Consider the following 16861-nt stretch of genomic DNA (forward strand, 5'->3'; position numbering starts at 1 on the left):
ACAGGCGTGAGCCACCGCACCCGTCTTGAATTGTACACTTCAAAAGGTGGAATTTTATGGTGTTGAATTATATCTTTATTTTTTTAACGTGGGGAAAATGACGCCGCTGGAGAGGAGTTAGCGGAACTGAAACAATGAAATGGTGCGCGAGTGTCGCCTGTCCCCGTCGCATCCATCCCAACGAAGTTTGGGCCCTGGAACGGTGCACCAAGAAGGCCTGCGGGGAGAGGCGCTGGGGCAGGGTAAGGAAGAAAGACGTCTCAGGATTCGAAGGGAATGCGGCTAAGGTGGCGACGGATGTTCGTCTAGGACTGGGGAGGCGTCCGTAGGCTCAGAAGTTGGCCCGGCCGGAGCGGAGATTTAAAGGTTGGAGCGCAGAGGCTCTTAAAGAGGCCGGGTCGAATTCCCATTTGGCGTCCACATTAAAGCCAGCTCCCGGGCGCCACGGATCCGACCCGGGTAAGTGCGCTGGGCCGTTGGGAGAGGCGGCGGCGCCGACCCCAGCCCCTGGCGTTCTAGCGCGCGGTGCCGGGCCCAGGGGACTCGGCGCGGGTGGGCTAGACTTCGCGGGCGCGCGTTCTGGGGGCCTGGGTGCACGGGGGGGCGACAGGGTCGAGGCACCCGGCCCGGGCTCCCCACTGGCGCGCCCGCCGCGGCGCTCTATTTTTAGCAGGCGCTGTGACAATATAAGGAATGCGCGGCGCGCTAGGCGCTCGGGGCGCACGCTGGCGGCGCGGTCGCTTTAAGGAGGCGCCAGGGCGGGGACGGACCGGAGTGGCCGGCTGGCGGGGAGCCGTCAGTCCGGCGGCCGCGGGGCCCGGCGGGCGCGGCGCTGCCTCCTCACCGGCGCAAGCTAGGAGGGGGCGGCCTGAGTGCCGTAGCCGAGCTGGGGCTGGAGCTCGCGGTGAGTGGTCGGGAGGCCTTGGAGGGGAGGGGGCCCGGCCGCGCCGCCTCTCTCCCCGGCCGTCGCTTTGTTCCGGGGCGGGAGGTGTGGCCGCCCTCCGGGCTCGGCCGCGCTCTCCGCTCGCGGGGTGCGCCCCGGGACCGGCTGTGCGTGGCGTTTTGCCCCCATCGCGGGCTCCCGCGTAACGGTGTGCGTTCGGGAAATCGGCCACGACCAAGACCCCAGTGGGGAGGGCCTGCGCGCCGCTCAAAGAGACCCTTTCATGGTAATCACACTTGGGTTCCTTGGCTGCCTGGGCGAGAACCCGGTGGGTAGATGGGTGGCATGAAGGGGCGGGGGAGTGGGCGGGGGGCTCTTTATCTACCCCCTCCCCCTCGCCTTAAGATGGCGTTAAAGAGGGGAGGGATCCGCCAGGGAGTTGACAAATTCATCTGAATAATAAAACGCAGACTGCTTCATAAACAACCCTTCACTGCTCCCGGAGGTTTGGGGAGCTGGAGCTGTGGTCACAACTAGGGCCTGGGCTCATGCATTGAACTAACCTGGCTGGGGCATCAGACACGGTGCCAGTCCTGCCCTGCGGGGAAGACAAGAGCACAAAGTGACAAGCCAGGGTGGTAAGTGCTGAGATCCGGTAAGCCCAGGGGTTGTGGGAGCCCCTGGGGGTCCCTACTCCAGAGTGGGAGGTGAGAGAAGGCCCCCTAGAGGAGATGATGTCTGACCGCAGCATGGACACAGGACACCCAGTTAGACTCTGGCTAGAGCTGAGGTCTGTTCTGGCCTGGGGCAAAGCGGAGTCTGGAGAGGTGAACAAAGTCCGTCAAGGCCACTGGGGCCTTGATCATAGAGCTCTGCCATTGCCCCTACTCCCCAGTGGCCGGTGATGGTATGGAACCTCCCTGGCCTTGCTCCTCCAGGACTCACTCTGTCCTGGACCTGATCAGAGAGGGTGGCTGACACGGCTCGGAATCGTGGCTTCAGAGGTTTGTCTGGCAGCAGGAGTAAGATGGAGATATGACTTTAAGAGCTCTGAAACTCCACTGTAAAAACAACAACCAACAGGACTTACAAAGACCGGCACTTGAAGTGGATGTGCTCATCATTTGACAAGACACCTCCAGAAAGATTTTGTTTATTATAAAGGATGAGGGAACTGGGGTGAAAAAGAGCCAACAGCTTGCCCAAGATGATATCTTAAGTCCATGCTTTTGGCCACGTGGCTGTCTGGGCTTGGGAAGGCTCTGGTGCAGCCTGTGTTAGAGTTTTGTAATATATTGTTTTATAATTATTCACTATAGACATTCATTGGTGGGTTGAAGTGTGAGGCAGTGAGCTGTGGGTATTAATAACTGACTCGTGTCAGAAGCTTAGCAGTGAACAAAGCACTTTCTCGGATACAGTTCTTAGAGCTTCTCCTGCTTCTTTTCCTGGGGAAGAAACTTGAGCTGCTAACATTTTGTAAACCTCCTAATTTCCTGTAAATCACATGTCCCTGCTGACTGGGGCTGAAAATGTTTCGGGCAATGGTTTTCACCCTTAGGTCTGTTCACACTGCCCAGCCGCCAGTTAGCTTCTCTGTGTAGTTTATGGTGTAATTTGTCCTTTTTCTGCCAGTGTGGGAGGCATGGGGCTTTCATGCTCTGGGGTTTTTGAGGTCTGCCAGCCTCTGGGGAGGGAGGTGTTGGGCAAGCCTCGTGCTCTGGTGGAAACTGACCCCCCAGATGTGAGCTCGGCATTTCCTAAAGTTGGGGGGGGGTCGGTGCGGGGGAGAGGGTAGGCGGTACTCAAGGCCCTCTGGTGAGGCAAGTGATTGTCTCCAGGGCTGTCAGCTTCACTCCTTATAAGACAGTTGCTAATTTACACCTCTCTTTTCACCTACATAAGACATTTTGTGACAGGTTTTTTTATGTTATTATTAGCTCTAGCCACTGGTATTTCACACTCAGTTCTTCTGAGCTACTTATAAAGTGACAAGTCCAGCCAGGGCAACATGGTAAAACTCTGTCTCTACAAAAATTAGCTGGGCGTGGGGGCATGCACCTGTAGTCTTAACTACTCGGGAGGCTGAGGCAGGAGGATTGCTTAAGCCCAGAAGGCAGAGGTTGCAGTGAGCCATGATCACGCCACTGCACTCCAGCCTGGGTGACAGAGCAAGACTCTACCTCAAAAAAAGAAAAAAAAAAAAGTGACAAGTCAGTTACCCTTGGGGTCGGTTTGGTTCCTGAGCTCTAGTGACCACCTGGAACAAGGAATGACTATTGGCCTCTGATAAATTAGGCTCCTGGGATGACTGGTCCTAACCTCAGTCAGAATCACATGTTGACCAGCCTCCTGGATCTAGTGAGTTCTCAGGAAATGTGGCTTCCATAATATATTTCACATCTGATTTAATCATTGTAATCTGTTCTGCCAATGAAATGCCCCCAAACAGAGCGTGTCTCCCTGAAAGCAATTGAAAAACATAGCTGCTCATGAGCGTTGTGTAGTTTGTACAAGCATACTCATGTGAACTGAATGGGAATGCATTTTTGTGCAATGCTGGAATGTTCTCAAGTGTCCAGAGGATGTGCATTGAGTTCCAGAGGCTCTGTACCTGCCAGGCCCTGGGCAGACATAGAAGGTACAGTCACCTTTATCTGGAGATGGGAAAAAGAAAGGAGCTGGAGGAGTTCCCTGAGACCTGGGACACCTGGCAAGTACCTATTGTCTAGGGACTGAGCAGAGAATTCAAGCTTTAAGAGGAATTTTGTTGCTGGACTCTGAGTCCCTGCCAGCCCTGATAAGTCGTAGATCGTGCCTCTGAGCCCTCTAGTACTGAATCAATGGGGATGCTTTTGGCAACAAGTAACAAAACCCAAATAACAGTAAGATTAAGCAGAGCTCAGATCTCCCCAAGATGCTCTCTGCTCTTGTAAGGTCTCTGTACACAGGAATGGGCTATCAGTACCATTTCCAGCAATTCCTGCGTGGGACAGGTAGCCACAAAGACTGAGGGTCTGGAGTTCAGGGTAATAGCTTTTGTCTTCTTGAGTCATAGTCTTTTTAATATGCTGATGAGAAGCCCGGGGAACGTTGATGTACAAAGCTGGACATATAATTCAGGGGATTCATGGATCTCTGAAAACCAGCCCCGGATCCCAGCTTAGCCGTCGCTGGTCTAAAGGCACGTGACTTCTCTAATGTTCATGGCAGACCTATTCTGTAAGCCCATTGTGCAGCCAAGTCAGCATGCCGCTCCAGTGCAGTCTGAGAGGGCAGAGATGGGGGCCAAGAGTACAAACAAAGTGGGACAGTTCTCATTGCCTAGCCTGTGAGTTGAAGTCTGTGCAGTCAGTCGGTGGGTCTGACCAAGAGGGCAGTGCTGGTGCTGCCTGGTGCTTCAGCAGGGGTGATGAGGTTCAGGCTGAGGTGGAGACCACATTGCAGTCACCACACATTCAGTGGTGCACCACCTGTTGTTCTCTAGGTAGCATTCCCGCTACGTGTGTGATGCAGTTGGTTCTACCTATTCCCAGAGACTCCACCTTGGCCCTCCTTGTCCTGGCTCCCACGACTGAGCCCCTAGGGCCATTTAGCTGGCCAGCATGATCTCAGACAGCTTTCTGCAGGCCTTCCTCTTGTAGGAGTCATGAAGCAGCAATGTGTATTTTGCTTCTTTTTCTTGTTGTTATATTAAAAAATATTTGTTATATTCTATCCCAATTCATATTATTTGATTTTTTGGCTATATATTACATATAAAAATGTATTTTTTATATTTTGCTTCTTAATGTCGCTATCATTGTCCTTCATATTCTTGGTAGCTTCACTAGGTGGGCCCCGCTGCATGACAATGTGGGTCATCACCGGTTGCTGAGGTGATTTTCTGAGTCTCAGAGGGGTATAGTCCTGGCATCAGGCTACCTTGATGGATAAAACAATATGATTTATATATAGGTTGTATTGCTAGTAAGATTTTGGAGAGCACCAAGAATGAATTTGGCTGTGCAGCTTGTAATGGCCAAACAAAGGAGGGTGGGTGGAGAGTTGGGAGCTCTGGTTCTGGCCTCTGTGACCATCTATAGGGCCATGTTTGGGTCCTGTGCTGCCTGGGCCCAGGCTCCATCTGTGACTTCTCTGCCCAGCCCTCAGTGTTGTCATAGGGATTAGATAAAATATACACATGAAAATACGCTTGGGAGGCCAGAAAGGGCTGGAAGAATGAAGAGCATTACCAGGATTCAAGCAACCTTCAGAGGACAGAATCCTAGACCCAGAAGGAGCCCCCTGAGTGTATTAAGTCAAGTCACACCCCGTAGAGCACATTTCTCATAGTGGCGAGGAAGATGATCTGTCATTTTGATAGTTATATACTGGTTTATTTCAATGTATTATGCAAACACAGGCATCACAACAAACCGGGGGTTTTTTAAATGGATATTTTGCTCAGATTAAGGCTAAAGAAGTATTTTAAGTAAAAAAATATGATAAAAAATTTTAAAGTATGGTGGTTTTCAGATTAAGCTAGTTATAGTGCAATAGTAGACAAATATGACCCAAATGGGAAAGTGAGCCCTTGAGGAAAGGCTGAGAAACTTTCAACAAGGGGAGTCCTTCCCTCCTTGACAGCCCATTAGGGGTGTGTCTTTGACTTCACCCGGACCCTTCTAGAGACACAATGTTTGCTACCCTCTGAGTCAGTCCACTGCTTTTGGGGATTCTCTCATTCTTGGGAAGTTCTTTCCCTTCTTCCTTAACCTGTCCCACATGAACCTTTGACAGTCCTGCTTTTCTCCAGCGTGAGCAGCTTTACTTCCTTCAACTGCTCTTCAAATGTCATGGTTTAAAAACAGCCCCTCTGTATGTTTGTCCTTTCTTCCCTCCATCCTTCCAGCCACCCACCCACCCACCCATCCATCCATTAATTGATCCATCTCTCCATCCATCTTTCATTCAGCAAAGACTTGTGGGCTGAACCCTGTACTATATACTTGATATTCGCTATCTCTAAGCCTCACAACGATTTTGTTAGATGCAGTTAACCTTTTATAGATGTGGAAGCCGAGGCTCAAGGAGGTTAAGTAGGTCACCTGCAGTCATAACCTGAGAGAAGCAGAGTCAGGAAGGAATCTGACCGTGGTCTGTCCTCTTCCTGAAGCGCACACTCCTTCTGTTAGACCGTGCTGTTCCCAGCAGTGGATGACCAAAAATGTCATGATCCCTTCTCTCCTGGTGCTTCGGGGACCTATCCCATGGAGGTGTGGCTCTACATAATCAGTGCGATGGGCAAAGGCCTCATGAGGAGCGGGGATGGAGCAGCCTGTGCACAACGATGCGGTGAGGCAGCGGAGGTGCAGAAGACGCTGGCTGGCGGGAGAGGCAGTGGGTGCCTAGCTGGCAGGAGTCTTCCCTGACTGCTACTAATCTCACAGTCACAAATGAACCCCTAAATCATTTGTGTACTTTATTTTTTTAATTTTGAAAAAGGGAAGTGTAGAGGATAGTATAACAAATACCATGTACCCATTACCCAAAATGAACAGATGTGACCATTTTGTCTGTGACCCTACTTTTCACAGTAGGGCTGGACTTAAAGCCAGACCGCTCATCCTTTGCCCTGGCTGGTTTGGGCCCATCCTCAGCCTGCAATGGGCTTTTGGGAGCCTTGCTCCTGAGTTTTCCTGTATTGGTTCTCTCTGGGGGCTTCATGTCCTCAGTTGATGCCAGTGGGCCTCCCTGGAAGTTGTTGACTGAAGAGCCTTTTGCTGCTTCTGACCACACTGGGGAGAAGCCACTCTGGGGAGAGTGTGTGTTTTTTTGGCTGTGACCTTTTTCAGAGAAGTTCATCTACCCTCACAAACACCTGCCTTGACTGTTGTGGGTTTAGCCAGGCTGCAGAGCATGGTTTAGTCATAGCTGCCTAAACTGAACCGTAATATTAATGGTAGGTTTGTATATTTGGAAGATAGAGAAAACATAATTCTCTTTTTATAATTATATGAGAATGATAACAAAATACTTTTTGTTGTTGTTGTTAGCAGTGAGATCTCACTCTGTTCCTTAGGTTGGAGTGTGGTGGAGCAATCATAGCTTATCACAGCCTCGAACTCCTGGGCTCAAGCCATCCTCCTGCCTCAGCCTCCTGAGTAGCTGAGACTATAGGTGTGTGCCACCGTGCCCATCTAATTTTTTAAAATTGTTTTTGTAGAGATGGGATCTCCCTTTGTTGTTTAGGTTCATCTCGAACTCCTGGCCTCAAGCGATCCTCCCACCTCAACCTCCCAAAGTGCTGGGATTATAGGCATGAGCCCCCACACCTGGACACAAAATACATTTTATATTCTAAAGTATAGGATTACTTTAAGAGAAGGAAACTAAAGTATGATGGCTTACTTTCTAATCCATAACTTCACAGTTTTCCCTTCCTGCAGCTTTCACAGAAAAAAACAGGTACCGGGTACTGGGTCCTTCTCTCTGCCAAGCAGGAGCAAGGCGGCAGAGCCAGCCCTGCAGCTGCAGATAGAAGCTGTCCATGACGACAGGACGCAGCTTCTCACCCAACTGTTTGCAGCCTTCTCCTTTCCACCCACCGATTGACTCCTGAGCTAACGCCTGATGTTATCCTGTTTGCATGTAGTTTGCCATGAGTTAGAACAGTGAGTAAAGCACTGCTTTTTAAAGCTGTGCAGAAAGATTCAAAAATTTCTGGAAAGGCTTCCTTATCCAGGGCAGATTCTTGTCAGTTCCTATTGGAGACCAAGATTTCATCTGGTTTCATAACAGAAAGTGGGGACCCATGGGGGACCCCAAGTCCTCTTCATTAAGTGCTGAGAATGTCTGGAAACATTTTCCTTCCCTGAGTTGCCCTTAAGGAATAACACCACCAGGCTGGATGCAGTGGCTCATGCCTGTAATTTCAACACTTTGGGAGACTGAGGCAGGAGGATCACTTGTGGTCAGGAGCTCGAGACCAACCTGGCCAACATGGTGAAACCCCGTCTCTACTAAAAATATAAAACTTAGCTGGGCGTGGTGGCGGGCATCTATAGTCTGAGCTCCTCCAGAGGCCGAGGCAGGAGAATCGCTTGAACCCAGGAGGCGGAGGTTGCAGTGAGCCGAGATCGCACCACTGTGCTTCAGCCTGGCGACACAGAGACTGTCTCAAAAAATAAAAATAAAAAAGAATAGCACCACCAGATCCTTTTCCCTCATTCTGATGGAGATGCTGCAAAACCCAGCAAAGGCTGGGTGCTGAGAGACCTCAGAAGGCCCTGCTTTACTGGGGCTTATCTTGCAGTAGAAGCCATACCAGTGAAGGCAGTTGAACATATTCTACAACCACTGCCTATGTGATTATACGGAAATCCACGTATGTGTTATACTTACAGGCATACCTTTTTAAAGACAAGTTTGGGTTTAAAAAGAAACTACTTGGCGTACTGTATATTAGGCTGGCCCTAGTATACCGAGTACACAGATTAAATGTAAAAGTATTTGTGGGCATGTGGATCTGTGGGGAGATCTCTGGAGTATAGTGGATTCAGGAGACTCCCCTACCCCTTTAGGAGCTGACCATTTATGGGGGGTGTTGGCGACAGATTTTTGCCCCTCAAAAGCGTTATGTATTCATTTCAAAAGCAAAATTAATTTTAGTTCAGTTTAGCTTTTTTTTTCCTAATCCTTTAGTATTTCAACATGCCTTCTTGAAAATTCTCCCTTTTTAGATAACCCACAAATTTATCTCTTTATATTTTCACTCCATTGGAAATGGAGGCTCGAGGAGGAGACAGGCAAAGCCGTCTTTCTTGGCCAACACCGCTCTCACCAGTCTATCATGGTCTTCTTTCAGTGTCTGCTTTATTATAACCAGAGATGACGGAAGGAGGGTGGGATCACTGTCCCAAAGCCTTGGGGGCATATATTTTTAAAAACTTCTATGAGCTATGCCTCCTTAGTCTTCCCTCCCCACCCACATTCCTCAGGTTGAGGTTCCTGGGGCAGAGCTGGAAGTCCTAGTCTGTCTCACACTCCCGCTGAGGAAGTCCAGCCCAGGAGAGGCCAGGTGCCCTGGCACTCCCCAGCAATTAAGGCCAGCTGGCATCACAGCCTTCCCATCCACCCCCACTCACTGACCCCATCCCACCCCCCCGCAGTGGACAGCTGCCTGATCCACTAATCTGGGGCTGGGTGGGTGTTTCCTGCATGTTTGAGATTTTAGGAGGAAATCAAAATAAAGAAACAAAGCCTTTGTTTTATTTCTGGACTCCCAACTGGGGATGGCTGGAGGGATGGAAAGCGGGGAGCAGGAGGAGCAGGTCACTTGGCACTTCAACAACATAACCATTCTAATAGAGCATTTAACAAGAACTTTTTCTATTTAGGGTTGGGGTGGGTAAATAGGAAAGATGGCAGGACTGGGAGAGCCCCTTTGTGTGGAAGGAGAAAGTGGGGCCGCTCTTGCCCCAGGCGGGGCCTCTGGCAGTGCCTGGTGTTCAGGCAGGGAGGGGTCTGAGGCCACCCAGCTGGGCTGCAGAATTGGCAGCCTGGGGACTCAGGGACTTTCAGTCCTCCCTTCCTGAAGGAACCCTCTGCTCCAATTTCTGCCCCACTACTTGTCTGTGTGACTCTCCGCCTCTGTAGCCTCCTCTTCCATGTCTGTAATGGGAGGACGTCCCAGCCACACTCTGGCCTTTCTTCTCTAGTCCAGTCATACTGGGTCGGGCTCTCACCTGACATGTGGAAATGGACAGCTGCATCCCCCAGTATTTCTTAATTCTTCCAAAGGATCTTCTCCTCATAGAAATTCTCTGAGGGTATCATTTATTTTCTTTAAAAATTGCCCAAGTATTGATGAAAACCCTCCTAATTTGCAGTATTTCTAAAGATTTCAGGGTATGGGCCATGCCCACTGGCCGCCTGGCCTCCACTCCCCTTTGCCCCATGTGCATACAGTAAGGTTGGCTTCTTCGTCTGCTAAGCCACTGTTATTGTATATCACAGGCATTCACCAAGGGCTTTTAAGAAAGGGGGTTTTCTGTAGCCCAGATCAGGGCAGAAGTTAAAAATGAATGTCAGACATCCTTCCCTTCTTCATCACACCCTTGGAGACTGTCTCTGTGACTGTCTCCTCAAACTTAGTTTTCTGCTATTTTCTAGGGGCCAACTTTCCTGGACACTTTTCCCCAGACCTTCTGAAAACTCCAAATTTTCATTACTTTTGATTGCAGAACAAAGATTACAATCTGTCTTAGTCTAGACTGTGGGCTGCCCTTGTCAGATGTGAAGGGGCCTGGGCATGGTGGCTCACACCTGTAATCCCAACACTTTGGGAGGCTGAGGTGGGTGGATCACTTGAGGTCAGGAGTTTGAAACCAGCCTGGCCAACATGGTGAAACCCCGTCTCTACTAAAAAAATACAAAAATTAGCCAGGCGTGGTGGCGGGCGCCTGTAGTACCAGCTACTTGGAAGGCTGAGGCAGGAGAGTCGCTTGAATCCAGGAGGCAGAGGCTGCACTGATTCAAGATCGCGCCACTGCACTCCAGCCTGGGCGACAGAACAAGACTCTGTCTCAAAAAAAAAAAAAAAAAAAAAAAAAAACATGGGCCGGGCGCGGTGGCTCACACCTGTAATCCCAGCACTTCGGAGGCCAAGGCGGGTGGATCATGAGGTCAGGAGATCGAGACCATCTTGGCCAACATGATGAAACCCCGTCTCTACTAAAAATACAGAAAATTAGCTGGGCGTGGTGGTGGGCACCTGTAGTCCCAGCTACTCAGGAGGCTGAGGCAGGAGAATGGCGTGAACCCAGGAGGCGGAGCTTGCAGTGAGCCAAGATCGCACCACTGCACTCCAGCCTGGGTGACAGAGTGAGACTCTGTCTCAAAAAAAAAAAAAAAAAAAAATATATATATATATATATATATATAGGCCTTTAAATAACTCATCTAAGAAAGAATTAGACACTCTAGACCTCTACCTTTGCCTACAGTAAGAACCAGCAGAAACGCTGGGATGATTAAGCTATCATTATTACTAGCCAGATCAAGTCAGTCCTCTCCTAACTTGATCAGGGCAAAGCCAGGTGTTAATTTTTTCCCTTTCCTGTTAGAACATTTTGTAACATAAGGACTGGAGATGATGTAGATTAACAGTATTTATTGAGTACTTTCTCTGTGCCAGATATGTGCTGGGCACTGGAGATACAGTGAGGAGAACAGAGGGTGGGCCCTGCCCACATGGAGGCGACGGTCTAGTGGGGAAGATGCATTACATGTTTACATCTTGTAAATAACTAAGCAGTTAAGTGCCAGCATACAAGATGCTGTCAAGGCAGACAGCTGGGTGCTTTGGGAGACCCTGATAGTAATCTCATATAGTCTGGGGTGCAGTGGGGGTCAGGGAAGTGTATGTAAGGTGCTTAGCATGTGGTCAGGGCTTAATAAATGGTCATGATAATGACCATCCGTGGCCACAGGGCCCAGCCTGGTTCCACCTCCAGCTGGTGGCTGCTACCACCCACCAACAATAGTTTTGCACAGAGAAGTTTTTCATTAGGCCAAGGTTATACAGCTAGCAGAGGGGCTTTGATTCATGACTTTTTATAAAAGTGCTATATGTAGAAAGCAGAGGGGTGGGAAGCTTCCCTCAACCCCCCAGCCAATACCGACCTTTGGACAGGCCTTGCCCCGCAGGAATGGAGCAGCAGGCTGAATACTGAGGAGAAAAAATGCAGCAGTCATTTAGGGCTTGGGGAGGGAGATGTGAAAAGTAGCCTTCTGCTAAGTGGGCTTAAAACCCTGGAATTGGAAGGGTCCCTGAGAAGCCATCACACCCACCTCCAGCCTGGTTCACCACTCCAAAGCTAGGTGGCCAGTCCTCCTTCCTCCGCGTCTGCTTCACAGACCTTTGCAGAGGAAAATCCCACACTCATTGCCATGCCTGCCTCGTTTTCAGGAAGTTTCCCTTTTATTTGGCTTCAGTCCGTCTCTCTGCAGTCTGGTTACTCTTTAAAAATGGAGATTGAATCGCCTCTCCCCACCTCAAGTAAGAACCTAGACCCTATGTCTTTCTCATTTTTGGTCAACATAAACATTTTCACATTCTTCATTAATGGTGTCTAACATCTTAAATATAAATAATGAAAACAAAGCGAAGCAGCGGCGTTTTTTGAGTGTGCCTTTTTGGCCTCCACCTCTCTGGGCTCTGGCACACTCCTGGGGTGGGCTGTGTGCCTGTCCCTGAAGAATGCCAGGCTGGCCCATCTCCTGCAGGCCAAGTAACCCCTGCGGCTGCTCTCTTCAGTGAGATCATTTCCTTTGATCTCACACCTCCTCGCACCAAAGCCAGGCCAAGCCAAGGCAGTGCGAAGAGTTGTCTGCCTTGGAACAGCCGTACCACTCAGATGTGTATGTGCTCAAGAAGAATGGGTACAGAGTGTTGATTTATTTGGGTTATACAATGTGTAAAACTTTTTCATTAGTGGCCAGTATTTAAAATAATAAAAGAGCCAGAAATCTGAGTTTTTGCATAGACTCAGATTGCTGGCTAATTTAAAAATTTAGACTATGTGGCAAGCTCATTGCAGATATTATGTTGCAGCAGTCAGCTGGAGCGGGGTGTCAGTCATCTGTTTGCGCAGGCCCCACTGCTCCCTGTTGCCTGTACCTACCCACTTCTATCACTTATTGACACAGCCTCTGCTGGCATGTGACTTTGGGATGTCCGTTTGGTTCTTGATTCCCTCTTGCTGCTACTGCAGGGCAAAGCAGTTGAGATGGGGGATCAGTCAGGAAGCATCCATCTCTCAGGCAGGGCACTGTAAGATGCAGAGGGATGCCTGGCCATGGGATCCGGGCCTTCCCTTCCCTCTCTTTCGCCACCCTGCCCTTCTCCTGGGCATACCAGAGGGGACTGGTGGAACACCATGATTCCATGAGATGAGCAGCTCTGGGCTGGAACAGCTAAGGAGTTAAGGAACAACCTTAGATGTGCTCTGGGGGCCGGGTGTGGCATCCCCAGCTCAGAAGGCAGGGCCAGTCAGGGGACCACACCCTGGGTGCTGGTGAGGGCTCAGTGCTTTGGGAATTTGGACAGCAAGGAAGGACCCCTCGTCAGCACTCCTCCTGCTGGGCTGGTGCCCACGGGTGTCCAGTGGGACTCCTCTCATGGTATGTCCTTCACGAGGCCTGCCACTGCAGTCCTCTGGGTCTTGTGTGGCCTATGGCATAGTGCCCACATCACCTCTGCCCTGCTATCTACCCAAGCCAGACTCCCAGCCAGCTGCCAGTATCACTCCTGCATTTGGAAATGCAGACAGCAGATACGTTGGAGTGTCTCTGAGCAGAAAGATGTGCCAGGGCTCTGGGGTGCCCAGAGAAAAAGAAGACAAGGCCTGGCCCTCTGTCCACTGTCCCACTGTAGCAGAGGAATGTGACCGTGAAGTAACACCCAGCTCCTAGATTTGAGGGCGGATGAGGAGGGGCATGCCGAGCTTTGTGGTCAGAGAGATGGCCTTGGAGAAACCACAGAGCCTCTCTGACCTTCACAGTTCATGAAGGGGCTAAACAATGCCTCTTGGTGAAGTGTCTTGAATCATCACATGGAATAATGGCAGCTGAGCACTTGTGCTGCCACCTGCCACGGGACTGGCGTTCCATAGATGGAGGCGAGGTGGCTCAGACCTTGGGGGATAGAAGAGGGCCCTAGAGGAAGGAATGGCTTCTGGGGGATGGGACCTGACACTTGAGTACCATCCCTGTCCTTGAGGACACCAGACCAAGAATCAGCAGAGCAGAGGCTGAGCGAGCGGAAGGGGGCACTTGGGCAGCTCAAGAAAGGCCTGGAATGTTGTGGTCAGTGGGGAGAGCTTCAGGCACCCACGGATGGCATTCCAGGAGACTCTGTGCTCGGGTTTGTTGGGAAGTGATAATGCTGGAGTGGTGGGTAGGACAACGCTGGTAGTAGGGGCTCAGGCTGGGGGCAGACATGGGCACAGCAGTGGGCAGCCTTGCTAGGCCTTGGCCTGGGATGTGGGTAAAGGGCTGTTTGCACTGCCAGGGGAGAAAGAGGAAGAGAGTTTGGGGCAGAGAGGTGGGCAAAGGGGCCCACCCTTGGGCAGGTGAGGGAGGTGCTGGCTGAATCCAGTTTGTGCAGGGTTGAGCCTGAGCAGCGGAGCAGAGCAGTGAGGAGGTGCGGGGCTCTGTGAGCAGAGGGCAAAGTGGAGTCAGAGTGGGGGCTGGGAGGACAGCAGCCTGCCAGGATCTGGGGAGGCCGAGGGTCCTCAGTCTGGGGAACCCCAGAGTGTGCAGAGGCTGGCCTTCCCTGGTTGGGTGACCACCAGCGTGACGTTCCCAATTGCGCTCAGATTCCTATGGAAGGCTGCAGGAGTCCTCCTCTTTCACTGCGGGTGAGACTGCCCTGGCGCTAGGAAAATATTAATAGACCCCCAGGGACTGAGAACAAGGATGGAAAAATAAAACCACTTCCTACTCTCTTTCCTCAGCTGCCACTCCAAGAAGTTGTGAGCTTGATGCAGCTCTGCCCTCACAGAACTCATGCCCTGCCCTCACCCCTGGACTGAGTTCTTTCCCGCCCTCCCTGTTGTTGGTTGCTGGGCAGGGGGCACTGTGGGGGACTGGGGTAGGACCCCAGAGGCCAGGTGGCCAAGTAGCAGGCATTCCTGTGAGCCAGGGATGCCAGCAGGGAATACTGTTCTGAAGGTTCTGTGACTTCTTAGACACTGAGGCCCTTACCAACTCCTCGTTCTGAAAGCCGCTTAGACCCACCAGACTCGGTGGACAAGCCTGGGGGTGAGTGGGACAGTGTTTTCATTTTGCACCTTGCCAGGCCTAGGTGCCAAATCCCAGATTCTCTTTTCACTAGCCTGTGCCTTTGGTAGAATGCCTCTCTCCCCTTGGTAAAATGGGGATAATAACCCTCCCCCACAGCTTTCTGCCTCAGGCCTTTGTGGCTGAACCTGGGTTACCTGTTCCTCCCTTACCCTATTCCCATCCCCTTTCTCATCCCCTTCCCCTCCTCTGAGATTCTGGAACACTTCGAGTTTGTCCTATGTAATTCATCCACTCTCTCTTGGGCTTTTTCTGCTGGTGAACTTCAGTGTAGTCATCAAAAAGAGTTGCAGGGGCCCTGTTTGGTTAGGCAGCCATCCAGCAAGCCTACATGGTACTTCTGTGTGGACTTGGGGCTAGGGCAGGGTCCGGGGGCCTCCAGCACATGTGAGGCCCATCATGCCCAGCGCCCTCCCCTGCCTAGCCCTGCAGCCTTGGGCACTTGTTTCTTCATCATGCAGTGCTTATTAAGCAGCCACTGTGTGCCAGGCACTGTGCGTGGTATAGGGATGCAAAAATGAAGATCCCGTTTTCAGGGAGCCAACAGTAACCCCCTCCCCTGCCACTCTTACCCCCCATACCCATTACCCCTGCCATGCACACATATACACTCCACATTCCAGTCATATCATGTTGCCTGGAGTACCGAGCGTCTCCTTGGCTTTTCATGCCGCCATGCATTATACTTTTGTCGCTTCTATTCTTTACCTGGGACACGCTTGTCCTTACTGTTTTTTGTTCTTTTTTTTTGAGACGGAGCCTTGCTCTGTTGCCCAGGCTAGAGTGCAGTGGCGTGATCTCGGCCCACTGCAACCTCCGCCTCCCCGGTTCAAGCGATTCTCCCGCCTCCCTGGTTCAAGCGATTCTCCTTCCTTAGCCTTTTGAGTAGCCACCACGCCTGGCTAATTTTTGTATTTTTATTAGAGATGGGGTTTCATCATCTTGGCCAGGCTGGTCTCGAACACCTGACCTCATGATTCACCCGCCTCGGCCTTCCAAAGTGCTGGGATTACAGGCATGAGCCACCGTGCCTGGCCATCCTTACTGTTCACCTGGCTAATATCTACTTGGCCTTTAAGATCCCGTTCTGCGTCACTTCTACCAGGAAGCCTTCCGCAGCACCCCCAGGCTGGGTAAGATGCCCCCCACTCCTATGCTCCTGCATTACTTACCCAGTGTACCATAATCCTCTGCCTGCCTCCCCCACAAAATACACACTGCGTGCCCCATGGTCTGGGGCTGGGCTCAGGCTCATTTATTTTGGTATCTCCAGTTCCCAGGACCAAGCACACAGGAGGTGCTCTGGGAGCATTGACTGGATGTGTGTGATCCTGCGGAGCCTGAGCAAGTGTGTGTCTTGAGAGGAGGGGGGCCAACACTGGCTCCTCTCCCAGTTTACTCCTGTTCATTCTTTTCTGGGCTCAGGTAACACCATGACCTTTCTCATGTCATGTGACCTGTTAGAGGATATACCCCGCCAAACTACAGGGTACCCAGAGCGGGTGGCTAGGTTTTGTGATGGAGAGCTCTTCCGGATTTCGAAACCAGAGGGAGAAACTTTGTTTCATGCTGAACTTGCTGGCAGTTTGATATCTTCCACATTCTCTTTGGTGAACAAGCAACGCCTGAATACTGGAGAAATGCAAAAGAAGGCATCTGAGGAGCTTACCTTTCATCCACTGTTCATTCAACAAGCCTCCAAGGGCTCGCTTTCCTGGGACATCGCTGTAGTGATTCAGTGGCCAGCTGAGACATGCCTGCGGCCCTCCTAGGCAGAGTCAGGGAGCTGAGCCCCACACACAGATTGGCCTGCTAGCCTTCCCAGGAGGGCGCGGTAGGTAGGAGGCTGAGCTGTGTTGAACTGTCACCTGTGGACCTGCCAGTTTGCAGGGTGCTCAAGGTACTCAAGAAAGGCTTTGGAGAAACAGGAGGGACTTGGGATGGATTTCAAAGAAGGATGTTGATGATGGTAACAACTTGATGTCTGTTGAACAGTCACTATGTGCCAGATACTGGGCCAAGCAAATAAATGCAGCTTTTCACAGCCACCATGAGGCAGATGCTGCCACTGTCCCTACTTTTATAGAAAAGAAAACCAAGGTATAGAAAGTAACTTGCCTAGGGTTGTAG

General features: G+C 51.0%; 1 protein-coding gene across 8 annotated transcripts in view; it reads left to right on the forward strand.

Annotated features, from left to right (window-relative positions):
• Positions 1–412: 412 nt before the first annotated feature.
• The window catches only part of MRAS (muscle RAS oncogene homolog), a 59749-nt gene continuing 43300 nt past the window's right edge, over positions 413–16861 (forward strand). For 4 of the 8 annotated variants that reach the window (XM_077990927.1, XM_077990924.1, XM_077990925.1 and 1 more), the window contains exon 1: positions 716–1169. The gene's annotated coding sequence lies outside the window, so the exon portion shown is untranslated. Of the gene's footprint in view, positions 460–715; positions 1170–16861 lie in introns of those variants that run through there. The other 4 variants (XM_077990926.1, XM_015132033.3, XM_015132037.3 and 1 more) reach the window with 2 other exon arrangements.

The sequence above is a fragment of the Macaca mulatta genome, chromosome 2, assembly GCF_049350105.2.
Source record: "Macaca mulatta isolate MMU2019108-1 chromosome 2, T2T-MMU8v2.0, whole genome shotgun sequence".
NCBI classification, from domain to species: Eukaryota; Metazoa; Chordata; class Mammalia; order Primates; family Cercopithecidae; genus Macaca; species Macaca mulatta.